Here is an 18,472-nt window from a genome sequence, read left to right on the forward strand (position 1 = left end):
TGTGAAGTAGATTGGGTCACACTGAGCTATAGCAGGGTTTGTGTAATCAATTACAAATTGTACCTTAAAGATTCTTTAGCTGTAACTTTCGTCATTTTTTAATTTTTTTTGTTCTGTGTATCATCTGCAGTTCTGGTTTGTATCCCTGAATCATGGAGAAATTCCTAATATTCAGCTTATAAATATACCTGATGTGAGAGTAATCTGCATTGTTATTGTTTAAATTTTGTATTCAGGTCCGGACTAGAATACATTTATCAACAATAACAATGGTTATCATATACCTAGATTCATGTATCCATGTAAACCTATGGGAAAAGGCGCTCTTACAGGTGTGTAATAAGTTGCCGTATCACGCCCAGGCACACTTTGCCCAAATAAGGTAGTGTGCGCGCATTTTCGAACTATTTCGTAGTCGTTGCTACGCGCGTTGCTATCCACGTACATTCCATTCGAAAGCACGTCAGCGCGAGATTCGAACCCGTTTCTCGGCGCTTCGCTCGTAGTTTTGAAGCAAATTGTAGACAGTTCGAATCTTATTCCGATCAAAATTGGTTTAAAACAAGTGCTTGATAGTCTCCTTTCAATGTTTTGCTGAGAAAGTGTATTTTAACGAGCAGGATCAACTACTCATCTGTGCTCATTCTGTAGTGACATTGGCGTTCGCATAGAACAAGCTCGCGACGCGTTCCACAACAGAACAAATGACAACATAGTACATATTAATCCGCAAAGTTGCGTGGCTCATGTTTTTTTTAATTTACGCCCATAACTTTAACAAAATTTTATTGATAAATACTGAAACATATCACAACCGTTCAATAAGGTATATGATAAAACTTTACGGCCCAGATACGGGTTTGCGGACCTCGGTCGTACGGCGTACGGGCCCTCGCACGCTCGGGCCCTTCCGCTGTACAACCTCGGTCCGCAAAACCCCTATCTGGGCCGTAAAGATTATCATTTCACATACACAGGCTGTGTTGGCAAGCAGGACACTGGGCATTGGTCATGATGATCGGATTATAGTAAGATTCTGTAGTTGAAAAATTGAACAGAGAAGTGAAAAATTAGTCAAAAGTTACAGCTAATGTCCCTATAATTATAAGGAGATGAATATCGTGATAATCATATCCATTTTTAGGTACAAAAATGTATTTTTTGTGCATTCTACTAGAAGAATCCATGTAGATATTTCACTTTGTATGGAAACTAGTATTCACACAGCCGTGGCACGGGAATGGTTTTAAGACCCCTTGTTGCAACCCTACTGACTGGGAGTGACCAAAAGTTAGTATATAAAAATGCATGTTGAATTGAGCGGTAAAGGTCACTAGCGTGGACGACAAAAATATGTTTTCAAGAAACACTTATCAAAACAGTGGCTACGTGTTTAGCCACAAATAAATTTAAGCAAATGTGATAGAGCACAAAGTAATCCTGTTGCTTTTCTTTTATTTATTGTTTTACGTGACCTTAATAATAACGCCGTGTGATTTTACTCGTCCATGTGGATAGTGTACTCACGCATGTATGTGTTTATGTAAGTAGGTAGGTAGGCAGGTCTGTATGTCTCTATGTATCTGTGTTAATGGATATGTGTATTAACCTAGTAGGCTACCTTCCTACCTACCAAACCCACTAACTGCCTGCCTTCCTGTCTGCTGCTTACCTATCTGCATATTTATCCATACCCCTTATCTATCTATCTATCTACTATCTATCTATCTATCTATCTATCTATCTATCTGATCTATCTAACTGACTGTCAAACTGTCTATCTGGATTTTTATATAAAGCCTTTGACATCTCCCCTGAGATGATCGAAGAAGCCAAGGAAATCTCCAAGCTGAGAACATAACCTACAAATTCGGTGATGCTACAAAGCTGTCCACATATGAAGAGTACAGAAATTCGTTTGACAAAGCCGTCACACACCTTGTCTTACACTTGATGAAGGATTCCAAGACTGCCTTGGAAGGTATATACCAGAGTTTGAAACCAGGTGGTCAGTGTTTCATGAATACGGGGCAGGATAATCCTGTCGTAAATGACACGTTCACAGTTCTCAGCAACTACACGAGTCAAAGTGGGAAACTTTCCTGAAGGTAATACCTTGTTTGCAGCTACATGTTTTTATGTATTTTAAGAACGCCAGTACCAAAACAGGTCAAAAGTGGTGAATGTGTCGATTATAATATACATAATAATGTGCATCAAAATAACATTAAGGCAGACCGCGGATTAAAGGGCTAGAAATGCTATTATCATATACCTACATTCACGTGCCTGTGTAAAGCTATGGGGGAAAGCGCCCTCAGATCCATGCATTTTTTACGTATCACGCCCGGCCGATGCCCAAATATGGGCAATCGCGTGCATTTCTGCACTATCTCGATTCTGGTTACTACGCGCGTTGCTATACGCAAACGTTCCTTTCGTACACAAAGCCAGCGCGAGATTTGGAAAACGTCTGCTCGCTCAGATCGTAGTTGCGCGTGGCGACAGTGGAGCCGCGCCGGTAACATCGGCTTTTATTTCTAAATTCTAGTGAAATCCTGTGTGTACTAAGCAGTGTTCGAAATTCGTGGAAAATATCAACCAGTCAACAGGACTGGTAACTTTAAAAAGTTGCCTGTCCTGCCAAAAACTTCCCAGTCCTGATATTATGCCTTGCAATTAAAAGTAATCAAGTACACCTAAGAGTTACCCATACTGTAATAGGCTATTACCTTGTCTGTGAACAAATGAAGATGGGATGGAATCATCTTTCTCTTTAAATAACCTTTATTTGTAAACGACATAAATTGCAAGGTACATATACTGCACAATACGTGAGTACTTTACTTGTATTCACAATGCGTACTGTCAGTTTCCATGTATAACAGAATACAATCATATATTTAAAGTCATGAGTCTGGGAGAAAACAGGTACAAAATGTACACAGTTATGCATGAGCATGAGCGTTTCTGAATAGTTTCACAGCTTATCAAAAGTTGCAGTGTTCATCGACTGCAGTGTCCTTTACGCTACTGAGTCACCTGGAGCAGCATTTTTGTATATTTTTTGCATATATTGCCATAGGGGATTCGATCTCCTATGATGACGATGATGATGATTAAACATTTAAAAATGAAGAAAAATAAAAATATAGTTGGACTCAGTAAAGTTGTTGTTGTTGTTGTTATTGTTGTTGTTGTAGTTGATAGTATTTGCAGAAAAGGACAAATTATGTGCTGCAAAATTCAATACAGCCTCACTGTACACATGGAGGTAAGCTACCTCCATGCTATACACATGCGCTCCAAATTCAATACAGCTGTACTGAATTTGGAGCGCATGTGTATATAGTATAAAGGCTGTATTGAATTTTGCACAAATCGCAGTGCATGTGTATAGTTTGGCTGTATTGAATTTGCAGCGCATACTTTGTTCTTTTCTGCAAATACTATCAACAACAACAATAACAACGACAACAAATTTACTGAGTCCAAATATATTTTTATTTCTTTCATTTTCAAATATTTAATCATCATCATCATCGTCATCATCGGAGATCGAAACCCCTATGATATTGCATGGCATATTATGACCCTCTGAAGTTTCATGTGTTTTCAGAGTTTTGTGTCTGAGATCTGTAGAGCCTCTCACGAATGAACCATTCGAGTATTTTTTGTACTTGCCAGCATGTTGTTGTTTTTAGGCAATGGGCGTGTACACAGTTCTGCATAATTTGCAGTGCAACTTCTGCTCGCGGGCACTATCGTCGGTGACTAACCAATCTTTTAATTCAATATTCCATGCCTGAACAGTTGTTCTCTTATGTTTAGTGGCATCATACTCCCTGTTTGCCCGTAAGGTTTCCTCCAGTGTTCTTCGTTTAGCCGAGAGAGTTTGTAGGTCGAGAATTGCGGAGCATAATTCTTCAAAACCCACCACCGCACAATTCCGTGTTATTGTTGATTGACTCAGTACTTTGAAACTCATGCAAAATCTACTATGATTGGTTGATTATCAAGGTCATGCGTCACTCTGTCGAATCGGCGTGTTCCTTACTTGCAATACATGAATGAGGAGGAGCCAAAAGATACCGCTGGTGGCGCTATCTAGGACGGCCAGTGTCACATCACGGTCTATGAAGTATGATCGCCAAAGGTTAATTGTCGACCCCACGCTGAATTCTGCCTGTCCGACGGACTGGTAACTTTTTTATTTTACCAGTCCGGTGGAAAAATAGCCAGTCTCGGACTGCCGGACAGGCGTTATTTCGAACACTGGTACTAAGTGCGTGCCTGTTCAGTATAAATTACAAGAAACTGACATCACACTTTTGTCCTTCTTACACCTCGATTTCAGCCTTGATCTCTGTTGGTCACGTAATAGTACGCATATTGCTTTGCGCATTCTAGAATTCTGCAGGTAAACAAATGACGTCATTATGTATGTCAATCCGCGACGGAAAGCGGCCATCGTATTTATGAAAAACTGACACAAATGGCGATGAATTTTGATATCGCACGCATTTTTATCTCCAAAACAATGTTGAATATTATGTAAACTACATATTTATCATTCCATAAGGTATATGATAAAACCTTTACGGCCCTGATACGGCTTTTGCGGCCCTTGGTCGTACGGCGTACGGGCCCTCGCACGCTTGGGCCCTTCCGCCGTACGACCTCGGGCCGCAAAGCCGTATCAGGACTGTAAAGATTAACTTTTGATAATTTTCACCATTTCGTCTTGAATGTCAACAATAATTTATTGTTCTACTCTCAAAGGCACGTTGAGATGCACAGTAGTCAGCTGGGCAACTCAGCCAGTGCATGTGTAAACTGCATTGCAGTTGTTGAAAAAAGTGAATTCTGGTCTGGACTAGAATAAAGTGTTGAACAATAACAATGTATTTCACACATATAGACGCTATGTTGATAAGCCAAATAGTAGGTGTTTCAACATTCTTTTTGGGGGAGAATAAGAAGTTGCTGTGACATAATGAATACAAATAAGAAAAAGAATCATCAAAAGTTAGCAATACTGGCCCTTTAATAAAATTAGCCACTCATTTACATGTCGATTATCGGACTTGTAAAATATAAAGAATAAATAAAAGTGATGATATGCCATACTGTAACGCCCCTCCCTGTAGAGATTGTATCTTGAAGCGTCCCTCACGTGGCCAAGGCGTGTGAAGTTCATTGACTCAGATCGTACGAGAAGCAGATAAGAGATAGTGTGATAGTTTAATTAATTATTGGTTAAGATTTCATTGAGAACAATCGAGAATGGGATATTCCATGGTGTGATCTTATTTAATCTTAAGAAACAATCAAAGACTGGCGGGAAAATTACCACGTGATAACTTTTGTAATTATGTAAGTTTGAAGATGTATTTAACTTTGTAGAGAGTTTAGACTGAGACTTGAGATCAGACCGTTGACAGTGAACGACACGGTCGCCATCTTGCAATAAAGTACAAGGTTGTGTTAAATCTACATCTTGGTGTGTCGGCTTCAGTTACTGAAAGCATTACGATCCAGACTGGTACCTCTCAACTCGTAATTCCCCTAACTACGAGCGCAACAATTTGGTGGAGAATCCGGGTATACTGAAGCAGGACGAATATATGATTCTTAGATCTGGTAGAATCATCAGGCGACAAGAACCAGACATGGCAGAACAAGCAGATATACCAGTAGCTGTACCACTGAACCAGCAGCAGGATGAGCGATATGACAACCTCCAGCAGCGCATCGGAGAGATACTTCAACAGGTGCAGGGTTTGCGAGACCGAGGGCAAGAAGCCCGACAAGCCGAAATTGATGCTCTAGGTAGGCACGTTGACAATTTGACTATTAGTGCAAATATCATGCCTCCTAGGTACACTGGGCGAGAGAGCGACTGCCCTCAAAAATGGATGAGGAAGTTTAAACTGTACGTGCACTTGAGACAATTACAGCCAAACAATATTCGTGATGTCTTTGGTTTGCTACTGACTGATGAGGCTGAGCGTTGGTTTAACTCACAGCCAGAGGAAATCTTGGGAAATCAAGGGGATGGTACCTGTGAATGGCCAGATAAGGGGATATTTGCTAATGTTAAGAGCGTGTGTAATTTGAATATTGATGATAATTGTGTACAAGGTATTAGTGTTATCAATGTAAGTATAACGAATCAGAGTGTCCCAGCAATTGTTGATACAGGTGCTGCCATTACGGTTGCTCCAGTGAGTTTGTTATCTGAATTCCCAAACTGCATAATCAAAGAATTCACAAGTCAAATTACAACGCAATCAAATTAGCAGATGATCGTTAAATTGCAATTAAGGGTGTTGTAAATGCACGTGTTAATATTGCTGGTAAGAAAGTTATGATGTCGATTCATTTAGTTGAAAATTTGAAACAAAAGTTAATTATTGGTGTTGATTTTCTTACAAAGTATAGAGCTGTAATTGATATTGCTAGTAAGAGATTAAAGCTTCGTTCGGCTTTGGTTGTCAAGGCTACCGAGGGCTTCACTGTTCCACCTCGATCAGAATTAGAAATTTCCGGTAAATTTAATGGTCATATGCCCGATGGAATTCTGGGACATACAGAAAACACCAAAACTTTGAGCCATTTGAGAGTCGTGGCAGCACGTGTTTTATCGATGACAAAGACGAACGAAGTTCCGGTAAGATTAGTTAATACGACCGAAAGGGATGTATACATAAGAAAGGGGACAAAACTGGGGTTATCCGTTTTCTTCCCGGGGGTGCCACTGTTCATAATTTGGATATTGATGTTGGTACGAATGTGAATGAGCAAGTAAATGAAACCGCCCGTCAACGATTTCTGAGTCAGTTTGATTTTAGTGATTCATTTTTGAGTGATCAACAAAGAAAGAGTTTGCAAGAAATATTATGGAAAAATCGACAAGCATTTGTTGGTGATGATAAGAAGTTGGGTTACTGTGATGTCATAAAGCATAGAATTGAATTAGTCCCGGGGGCTCAACCTGTTAAAATGCCGCCCTATAGAGTTGACCCAGAAAAGCGCAAGGTCATTGAGAAGGAAGTTGATAATTTGCTGGCCCAAGGTATAATTTCCCCAAGCACTTCTCAGTTCTCTTCCCCGGTCGTGCTCGTCAAGAAATCATCATCATCGAACGAATATAGATTCTGTTTAGATTATAGACGAGTAAATTCTCTTACTAAACCGAATGTATTTCCTATCCCAAACCTTACAGAGTCTCTTGAAATGATCGGTGATCAAAATCCCCAGTACTTTTCGACTTTAGACATGATGTCCGGTTTTTGGCAAATTGCCATTGACGAACGAGACACCCACAAAACGGCCTTTGTCTGTCATGATGGTTTGTATGAATTTAATCGACTTCCCAAGGTATGAGAAATTCAGCTAATTCTTTTCAACGTACTATGCAGTTTATTTTCAGGAATATGTTATGGCATTATGTGTTGGTGTATATTGATGATTTGATTGTCTTCTCAAGGACGTTTGAAGAACACTTACAACATCTCGACGCGGTTTTGTCTCGCCTCCGTGAGGCTGGATTGAAACTTCGTCCTCAGAAGTGTTCTTTTGGTAAGAAACAGGTGAAATTTCTTGGTCATATTCTCGACAAAGATGGAATTTCTGTTGATTCGAAAAAGGTGAGTGCTGTTCGAGATTTCCCTGTCCCCAGGAATGTTTCCGAATTACGTGCATTTTTAGGATGTGTTGGCTTTTATCGTCGTTTTATCAAAGATTTTGCAAAGATTGCTGGTCCCCTTTATAAATTGTTGAAGAAGGAGGTTAAATTTTATTGGAATGATAAGTGTCAGGAAGCGTTTGATACTCTTAAACAAGCCCTTATTACTGCCCCAGTTCTAGGATTTCCACGTTTCGGCGAACCTTTCAAATTATACACAGATGCATCGGCCTATAGCGTTGGTTTTGTATTGACACAAGAGCAAGACGGAGTAGAGAGACCTATCGTTTATGGTGGGCGTTCCCTCAGCGCAGCGCAACAGCGATACACAACTACAGAGAGAGAGGCTATCGCGGTTATACATGGTCTGGCCCAATGCGACCCTTACTTACGTTCAACGAAATTTCAAATTATTACAGATCACGCATATCTCCCATATTTGTTCAGAATTAGGAAATCTTCAGGTAGAATCGCTCGTTGGATACTTAAAGTACAGGGTTATGATTTTGAAATTGTTCATAAACATGGGAAGTCTATTGCGCATGCGGACGGATTGTCTCATAGGAAATACTCGGAAGTTTGTGACAATAGTTCCGATTTCAGTGGTAGAGATTTTATTGATGATGAGAAATCGGAAGTAGATATTGATTTCGACGCGACAAAATCAAATGAAGGTAATGATACAGGTATGTCTACGGAAATTCAAAGTAGCGAATCGGTGGTCCCAGTAAATAAAATAGGTATCCCCTCCGATGATGATGTTGTAACGGATGTACGACAATTGTATACGGAGACTGAATCTAAAACAGGCACGGAATTACAATCTAGTGATGACGTTGACGATGGCAATCTAGAGATTAGTCGCCGTGACTCGAGTAGTACTGATCAAATAGTAGAGGAAGATGAGGCGTTGACACGGATTAAGAATTTGCAGAGAAAAGATAGTCAGTTAAAACATTGGTTTAATTTTATCGAGAAAGGCGAATTACCGAATGATGATAATTGGCGCGATACGTGACATGTGATAGTGATAACTATGCAATCATTGACGGTGTGTTATATCATTACTGGAATGCGACAGGTAAGGCTGCAAATAAAGAGAAATGCATTAGACAGGTTGTGGTTCCCCAATCATTGCAACTTTATATCCTTCAGAGATTGCATGATGATATTACAGCTGGTCATCAAGCGTACGCCATACTTTGGAGACTATAAGATTGCGTTATTTCTGGAAAACAATGATCAAGGATGTTACTGATTACGTACATTCATGTGTGAAATGTCTAATACGATTGAAAACTATCCGTATGTCACTCGCGTAAGCGCGGTCCTCGAGGTAAAGCCCCTTTGCTCCCCATCCCCGTGTCCTCAGTTATGCAACGAGTTGGAGTTGATTTTCTAGGTCCCTTGAAAGAAACAAAACAAGGCAATAAGTACGTTTTGTTGTTTACGGAATATTTGACGAAATTTAGTTGGGCATTTGCAACCCCTGATATGAAGGCTGAGACAGTTGCTAAGATTATGTTTGAGCAAATCCTTTGTATGTTCGGTTTCCCCAGTATTTTAATCTCAGATCAAGGACCAGCATTTACGTCACAAATTGTTAAAGAAGTTTGTCGTTATTTTGAAATTACAAAACGTTTTACCAGTCCTTATCACCCGAGCTCAAATGGAGCCATGGAACGTATGAATCAGAGTCTTCTGAGTATGTTGTCTATGTATGTGTCTGAAGAGAAGATGATTGGGATCAATATTAGCTTCCGTGATGTTTGCGTATCGATCAAGTCCGCATGAGACGACTGGTGTCAGTCCTTTCATGGCAATGTTCGGATATGAAGCGAAACTTCCGGTGGATGTAGAAATCTCACCACAACAGTCAAGATCAAGAAATATAGATTTCCTTTTGAAAGACATTGCGCAGAAACGAAACATAGCGGTTGGTTAGCCAAAGAAAACATACACAGAGCGCAAAATGTTATGAAGGAAAGACACGACAGAAAATTGGGCAAGATTGTCAAGTTTAAAGTAGGCAATACAGTCTATTTACACTATCCAGCAGTGGCAGTCGGAAAAAGTCCAAAGTTCGCCCATCCCTATGAGGCCCATACACAATCAGCGCACAAGTATCCCCAGTAAACTACCGTTTACAACCAATAGGAAATGTAAAGCCGTACAAAAATGTTGTTCACGTTAATCGATTGAAACACGCCCATCTGAGACCACGCCGACTGTTAGATTCACAATCGAGTCAGTACAGCGCTGATGATAGTGAGACAAACGACGACGTACACAACATGCCACACCCAGCAACTGTAGATTACCACTTAGAGTCAGATACCGACATTTACTTTAGTGCCAGTGAAACGCCCCTTGAGTCATCTGATAATAATCAATGAAACAAACAACGTCGCCGCAAAATTCGTGAGCGCGCTGAAGAACGATTAAGTCAGCTTTCTGTATCACAAACTGATGATGAGTGTGATGATAATAATAAGAATAAGTACTTTGGTATAGAGAAAATTGAAAAATGTAGATATCGAAATGGAAAGCGCGAATATTTGATAAAATGGCATGGATACGACGCGAAACATAACACATGGGAACCGGAGGAGAATCTGAATGACGCAGCTTTGGAAAGTTTGAAGTCAAATCCAGTCCCCACTATAGGTAAACCCACTTATAAGGTCCGACAGCAACGCAAATAAGCATGCATGATTTTTTTTGTTTTTGGTGAATTTTCTGGTATATTGAAAACCACTCTTTTATTAGGATAATACTCTGGACTTGTACGTAAACGAGTCGTCTTTCTTTTTGAAGTGTTGTTTTGTTTTGTTTTGATGAAGTTGAAGTTATGTTGTTGTTGAAGAAGTAAGTGTAAGGAGTTTTGGATGTTTTGTTGTGTATCTCCCCTCAGTTGGCTAGGAATGCCAGTGCTAGTGATCCGTAAGTGATACAATGGTCCTTAGTTTTGACCGATGGCCTGAGGAATTGAGTTTTTGGAGATAGAGCGATAGTGAGGTTTATCGCGTTTTTTGGAGTTTTTGACGTTGTTGAGGAGGTTTTGTGTTGATGTTTTGTTGTTTTATGTTTTATGAAGATTTTTGGAGATAGAAAGAGCCCCGAATATTGGCACAGGAGTTGCTATTTGCTACAGTCTAGTGATGCCTAACGGTCGTTACTATGGTTACCCTGAACCTTTGACCGTGATATCAGAATACACCAAGCAAAATTACGTCATCCTTCTCAATGTCCACCCCTTCCAGCTAACCCACCCTTTCACACAAATTAAAAAAAAATTATCATTGATACATGTTACGAATGATTTTCGTCGATTTCCTGTATTTTATGTAGAATAGTTGAACTTTGAGTTTGTAGTTGGATGTATTTTAGTGATTTTATTAGTATTTCTGTAAGTATTTTAGATGCGTTAATGTTAGTCTGTAATTTTGTAGGTGCACGAATAATGACTTTATGCTAACTTGTAAAATATGTGATTTATGCGTATTTTAACCACACTGCCTTACGATTAATGTATTTTTCTTATTTTAAGTAGATTGCAATTGTCAGCTATCGCCATGCTTCGTCACTCGTTTTGACCAGCGAGGACGCTGGTTATAAAAAAGGTGGGAGAGTGTAACGCCCCTCCCTGTAGAGATTGTATCTTGAAGCGTCCCTCACGTGGCCAAGGCGTGTGAAGTTCATTGACTCAGATCGTACGAGAAGCAGATAAGAGATAGTGTGATAGTTTAATTAATTATTGGTTAAGATTTCATTGAGAACAATCGAGAATGGGATATTCCATGGTGTGATCTTATTTAATCTTAAGAAACAATCAAAGACTGGCGGGAAAATTACCACGTGATAACTTTTGTAATTATGTAAGTTTGAAGATGTATTTAACTTTGTAGAGAGTTTAGACGGAGACTTGAGATCAGACCGTTGACAGTGAACGACACGGTCGCCATCTTGCAATAAAGTACAAGGTTGTGTTAAATCTACATCTTGGTGTGTCGGCTTCAGTTACTGAAAGCATTACGATCCAGACTGGTACCTCTCAACTCGTAATTCCCCTAACTACGAGCGCAACAATACTAAGGACAAGTAACTGTGATTTGAAAAATCAGAGAAGGCCAACTTTAGCTATACTCAAGTTGACTTGACTTGTAAATTAGGCAAATACCTTCGGATCAAATTTCATAAGTGTTGGTAGACTGTTGGAGACCTTGAAAGGTTGTTGCTTGACCATTGTTGGAAATATTTCGGGACACTGGTACTGAGGCTATAAAAGTTGAAGTTCAATGGAGAGACCTTTGTTGTTCAACAGTGGGTTTACTGAGTTCATCAGCACTTGGCAATAGCTTTATTTTTTTACTTTTTTCTGTTGTTTTATCATGCACAAAATGCACAAAGAGCGATATTGATGCAAAAAGGCATGTATTTTGACAGATGACGATTTAATGAATACATTTTACGTTCTTGTTAGTGAAAATCCTGTCCAAAACCAGTGATACTTGGGCCACATGGCACGTTTATCGCCACGAGTTGATGGATTCGATAAATGTCCAATGATTAAGTCAGATGTAGATATTTTGACGTTTCAATCTTTGCCGTTTTCATTAGCTGCTAATCGCCTCACTACATTTGAGCTAGTACTGCCATGAGATCGCGTTCAAAAGTCGTTAATCGGCAAGGAAGAGGCTTACAACTGCAACTCAATGTTGATTGCAGCATTGCATTTAAAAACGCAACCTGATTACCTTCTGCAAAGCGCGAGAGTTGAATGCGATCTTCCAGGCCTCTACTTCCAATTCACGCCGTATGATTTGGATTTACATGATATTATATGGCAAAATAATAGCACGGGTTTGTTTGCACACACGCACAAGCATTCACATACGTTTGTTTTGCTTAATTTTATAGGGTTATGAGCCTGCCTACTACCCTTTCAAGGGAAGTATTGATGATTACAAACAAATGCTGACTAGTATTGGTTTTAAGGATATCGAATGTACACAGAAAATTGCCCGGTATCCGATCAAATATGAAGAGGCAAAAGGTAACATATGAATAGTCCACATTGATAGCTTTCCATTCAGCAGTAAAGTCATTTTAGAACTGAAAGCCTTAACTTGTACTTTGCGACTTAGTGTCCAGTGAATTTATTTATAAACGATCATCCATGAGTCCCAATATTGTAGGAGATAGTATCATGAGATTTTTACGATAATACTGCAAACCATGGATGGGGCACCAGAGAAATGAAGATACGTGCCCGTTGACGGAACCGAACTTAATCACTTTTTGGGCACTCTGCACCGGTTTTAATTTCTTGTGCCGCTATCGAGCAATATTCTGACAATTTGAAAATTCTATCTTTCTTGATGAAGGTCTAGATGTATTATAATATATAATTATGGACCAATTATTTTTGGAATACATGGGCTTCGCGCTTGATGATTGCCCATGGTTCATTGACAAATAGTCTCCTAGCAAGAGGCTTCGCAAACACATGTATTGTGGTAATCGTATCTTTATCACTAGCCCACAACCGGAAAAAAGTCTTCGGTGTTTGGAAAGGGGAAAATACCATACATGCTTTTACTCATATTTTCTCACTTTGACCAATGCATAAATGGAACATTGGTGTCGTTGATGGAGCTGACGATATTTCAAAATCAGTGGTCAACAATTGAACGCTCTATTTACTACATCAGATTTGAAAAAAACTTTGTCGGCGTGTAAATTATACATGATACATTGCTGTGGAGATAAAAAAGTTCGAAGCAAAAAACTGACAGATTTCTGGACAATTTTTGCACTGACACCTTTGATGACATGCATTGTACCCCGAGTGCCTAATATTAATTGATTAGGTAAATATGATTGCATACATGTGTGAACTTCGTGCAAGCGTGTTCTATTCGCTCCATGGTTTTCCTCCCTACCTGCCTGTAATAACTTTCTGCAGTCTACCCTTTTTGCTGAAGGCACTGTGAAGTGTTAGAGGTACGGACCATCTCCTCTTTATGGAGATTTCATGTCAGCTCAAAGATTTTTTTTTGAACATTTTCGACTAAGTTCGAGACCCAAGCTTCATGAATGGTAACTGCATTCATTTGCATCACAATTCCTGACAAGGCTGGGCATATTGCGGTGAGTGGAGATTCTGATTCTTTGTCAGACGAAGATCGAGACGACGAACATGTTATGGCATTGAATCAAGACAGGCATGAGACACCGTATACGAAAATCTCACTTGAAAAATTTGATAAATTGCCAAGAGATAACTGGATTGCTGAAATACGTTCAAAAACAAATGATGACATTAATGAAATCCATCGATTACATAATGAACTTTTCAAGTTAGCGAAGCAAATACCTGTCTGTCCAGATGGTGTTTTGGCGCGCAGACTAAATCGTAGAAACGCGAGAGCATCAGTTGGTGAAAAGCTGTTGGAAGACTGCTATGAACTTTGCAGGTTTATTGACGAAAAAAATCCTTCAATTATTACACCGCTGTTGAAGCAAGGATACTTCTCTAACAGTCACACTATGAATCTCCTATATTCTGCTCGATGAAAATGAAGAGGATGTCGAACTTCAAAATACCATCGCGAACCACACGGACATGTCTTTGAAAGACAACGTGGCATCCATAATGGCTGATATCCTTGCCATGAAAGAGGAACATGAATCTGACGTAGTAGTCTGCGCAAAGAAATAGAAATTCTTAAAAAGTCATCCTCTAAAACTATTGCAGATTTGGAGAACACGAAATCAACAGTTTGTGAAAACTGTAGATGCAGTACGAAGTGAAACTGTGGCTTTTGAAGCCAATTCGAAATCTCAGTTAAAACTCTTGAATCAGCAAGTAAAGGGGATACTGTCTAATTTGGAGAACCAATCCGACAGGAATGGTCAACTGTTGTCAAAGCTGAATATCCGAATATCCTCGAAAAGAAAATGAATAAACGCCCTTCTGGTCAACATGTATTCACCGCGCGAAATACCAATCATACAGTGCCATTTCCCAAGCCATCCTATCGTGACGTCGCTTTGACCTGCGAGCATGGTAAGAATTATGAGTTGCCAGATAAAACTACGATAATGAAGATGACAGTGTGCTTGTCCAGGATGAACCAGTTTCTACCAATACAGTGCCTCGAATTAATACAAGAGAACGAGATACGCATTCCGAAGACCCAAAGTCTATTTCAGGTATTTGGAACAAAAAACCACGTTGCCACAAAAGACTGGAGAACAGTCAAGCATTTCAAGTGTTGTAACACGACGAGTTACAACTCCATCCGTGATATCGACTTCAGCCGCTACATCTGATGTATTTGAAAATCTGCAGCCCGCACTTGATACAGCGCAGTTGACGCAGGAGCCGATCCCAGAGAAATTGCAATCTGGTAATTATCCATATCACTCAGCAATTGCTAACTCTCGTAGTGACACTGACTTTGGTTTTGAAGGTATTTCTCAAAGGCCTCGAACACAGAGAATGTACGTTGGCAGCATCAAAGCCGGCACCTCCCGTGAGCAAATTGAGAATCATTTAAAGAAACACAATATCGAATTTATGATGGTAAGAATTATTGCTAGCAAACGTATAGGAGCCGTGGCGGCTAAGATTAATGTACGTTTAAAGTATGTAGATGCTCTCCTTACCACAAACTTTGGCCCCGCAATGTATTTTGCAGAAGGTGGTTGGGAGAACAAAAATTTTCAGAACATTCGAGTTTTAGACGAAATCAAAATACACAAGCAGGACAACAACCTAACATTCAAAGCACAGATGACTAGTTATCTTACCTTTGCGTTTGCTATACTCTGTTTTTCATCTTTAATGCATTCTCATTCTGAATGTAACACATTACGGGTTGGCTGTTGGAATGTTTGTGGGGTGATGTCTACTGTTCCATACTTGACGACAATGCTTCACAACATTGATATTCTAGCTATAAGTGAGCATTGGTTGTTCCGCATTCAATTAATTTTCTAAATTCTATCGACCTCAACTTCACCTCATTTGGTGTTGTTGATAGAGCGTTGGAAGACAACGCAATATTGTTTCTCTTCGGGGACAAGGGGGAGTTGCCTTCCTCGTAAGAAAAACCTTACTTTCATGTGTTGACTTTTTAGATCTGGGTGATGACCGAGTTATTTGCATCAAAATTGATTACGCGCCTGCTAAATGTGCTTTTATTTTTGCTGTTTACTTGCCAACTGTTAATTATGCAGTTGATGATTATATAGATTACATTACCTTTCTAGATGACCTCTATTCAACGTACTCGCCTGATGGTGACGTCATTTATTTTTCTTGGCGACTTCACTGCAAATTTATTCGGGCCTCGCCGCCCTGGTCTTCCAACTTCAACACGAGATAAAGCTCTTCAACAGTTTGTTACTTCATGCGATCTTCTGCCAACAAATTTACTGAATGTTTGCACAGGTCCGATAGAATCATTTTGGTCGTTCAGTGGACAGAGTATGTCAACAATAGACTGTATACTTGTACCGTCAAATCTTGCAGAAGGGATAAAGTCATGCCGAGTTCTCGATGACTCTGCTTTAAACCTTTCAGACCACTTTCCTATTCTATGCAACTTAACTCTGCAAATTTCGCACAGTCAGCCCATTATTTCACATAAAACACGTCTGGCTTGGTCGAAACTCGACCCTGACCGTATTAAAGATTCATATACCAAGTCGCTCTCTGAAAATTTAGATCGGCTTGCCCTTAACACAGCTAACAGAGAGATGCTTTCTTGTCCCCCCCCCCCGACATTGATCGCTTCACAGATAAACTGGTCAATGTTATGAGCGATACTGCACAGCAATGTATTCCAGCTTCTCGTTTAAACCTATTTGAAGCCCTATTGGAAGGATATCAAACAATTTCACAAACAAGCTTGGGAGCTTAGAAATAAGTGGATTCAAGCAGGGAGACCTCGTGGCCTACAACATGAACCCTTTCGCAAGTACAAAGATTCTAAACGTGAATTTAGGAGAGAATTAAGAAAACGACAACGCCAAGCTGAAAGGGAAAAGTATGACTTTATTGAAAACTGTTTAGAACTTGATCAGTCTCTCTTTTGGCGTAGCATCAACCTTCGCAGAAAAAACAAATCTGACGCTTTCCCAGTTCTGAAAGTTAATGGCGTGAAAATCTCTGATCCCGACTGTGTTGTAAATGCATTCGCACACCACTTCAAGCAACTTTATGAACCGTCTGAAGATGAAGTATTCTCAGCTCGTTTTAAATACCAGATCGATAGCGAAATTCGTAAATTGGTTAACGACAGCCAACGTAATACTGACACCATTCTTTGTAAACCCTTGTCATCTGATGAAATCACGCGTGCTATAGGGAAACTAAAACGTGGTAAGGCAGATGGCCCTGATAATTTAACGTATGAGCATATTATCTTTGGAGGGCCTTCACTCGTGAATTCTTTGTTACACCTGTTCAATTCAATCATCACCGTTGAATATGTTCCCTTGTCGTTCAAAACTGCTTTCCTTGTTCCAATTTTCAAGGGTGGTGACAAAAATCGTTTCGTTGCTTCAAATTATAGAGGCATTTCCTTGCTTTCTTCACTGCAGAAACTTTTTGAACTTTGCATTTCACAGCGTTTACAGCCCTGGCTTCCAGAAAAAACAAATTCCGCATCCCTTACAAGCCGTCAAAGCAATATCACGACAGCTTTCTGCATACTAGAAACAATTTATTACCATGTAGAAAGACGCAGCAAATTTTTCTGTGTAGTTTAGATGTTCATAAAGCATTCGATTCAGTATGGTGGAACGGACTTTTTCATAAATTGTATTCTGATGACCTTAACTCAAAAGTTTGGAGGATTCTGTGAACCATGTTCTATGGCCAAGAATGTCAAATTGCCTTGGGAATGTATGTTTCACACAAATACCCTGTTTTCAACAAGGTGTGCGTCAGGGAAGTGTTCTCTCCACTTCTTTATTCCTACTTTATGTACATGACCTTTTCAAAGAACTGGAAAACAGTAATGTGGGTTGTTATATTGGCTCCTCGTTTGTAGCCCGCCCTCCTTAGCGGATGATATTTCAATTTTAGCGCCAACTCGCGCTACTTGCCAGAAATTACTTGATATAGTTTGTGCTTATTGTTCAAATTGGAGACTGCAACTTTCTCCATCAAAGAGTAAACTTTTAGTTTTCGGAGAAACAAAGCGAGAACGCCACCACCAACACAATCTTTTGTTACATAATTCTCCTGTCACAGAAGTTGACTCTATCACTATTGTTGGCATGCAAATTACAAATACACTATCTTCGATAGATCGCACATTATCTGACTGTAAAAAAACCAGGAGATTGATAAACTCGCTTCGCAGTGTGGGTATTGGACCGCATGGTCTAAATCCAATTCTTAGCTGTGAAGTCTGGAAACGTGTGTGCCTTCCAGCTGCTTTTCATGGATGTTAGCGTTGGTCTTTCACAAAACTGAGCTGATTATGCTTGAGAAAAGTCAGCGTTATGCTGCTTAAATCATACAGGGTTTCCCCATCAGAACTGCCACTGACTTCGCTTTAAGTGCTTTAGGTCTAATTTCAATTGAAGCCTACATTGACAAATGTAAACTGTTATTTTTTTGAAATCTTTGCAACTGTAATATTCTTTCAACAAGAAAATGTATTTTTTTACATCGTCTTTTTGCATTCAAACTGTCTTCTACAGAGAAATCTTTAGGATTTATTGCTGATACTGTTAAGATCATTTCAAATTACGATCTGA

The 18,472-nt window shown here is 39.6% G+C and overlaps 1 protein-coding gene across 1 annotated transcript in view; it reads left to right on the forward strand.

Annotated features, from left to right (window-relative positions):
• The window catches only part of LOC139130802 (juvenile hormone acid O-methyltransferase-like), a 69,197-nt gene extending 52,634 nt beyond the window's left edge, over nt 1-16,563 (forward strand). The window contains exon 7 of the transcript XR_011551984.1: nt 12,611-16,563. The gene's annotated coding sequence lies outside the window, so the exon portion shown is untranslated. The remainder of the gene's footprint in view (nt 1-12,610) is intronic.
• The last annotated feature ends 1,909 nt before the right edge of the window (nt 16,564-18,472 follow it).

Source organism: Ptychodera flava, chromosome 4, assembly GCF_041260155.1.
Source record: "Ptychodera flava strain L36383 chromosome 4, AS_Pfla_20210202, whole genome shotgun sequence".
Lineage (NCBI taxonomy): Eukaryota > Metazoa > Hemichordata > Enteropneusta > Ptychoderidae > Ptychodera > Ptychodera flava.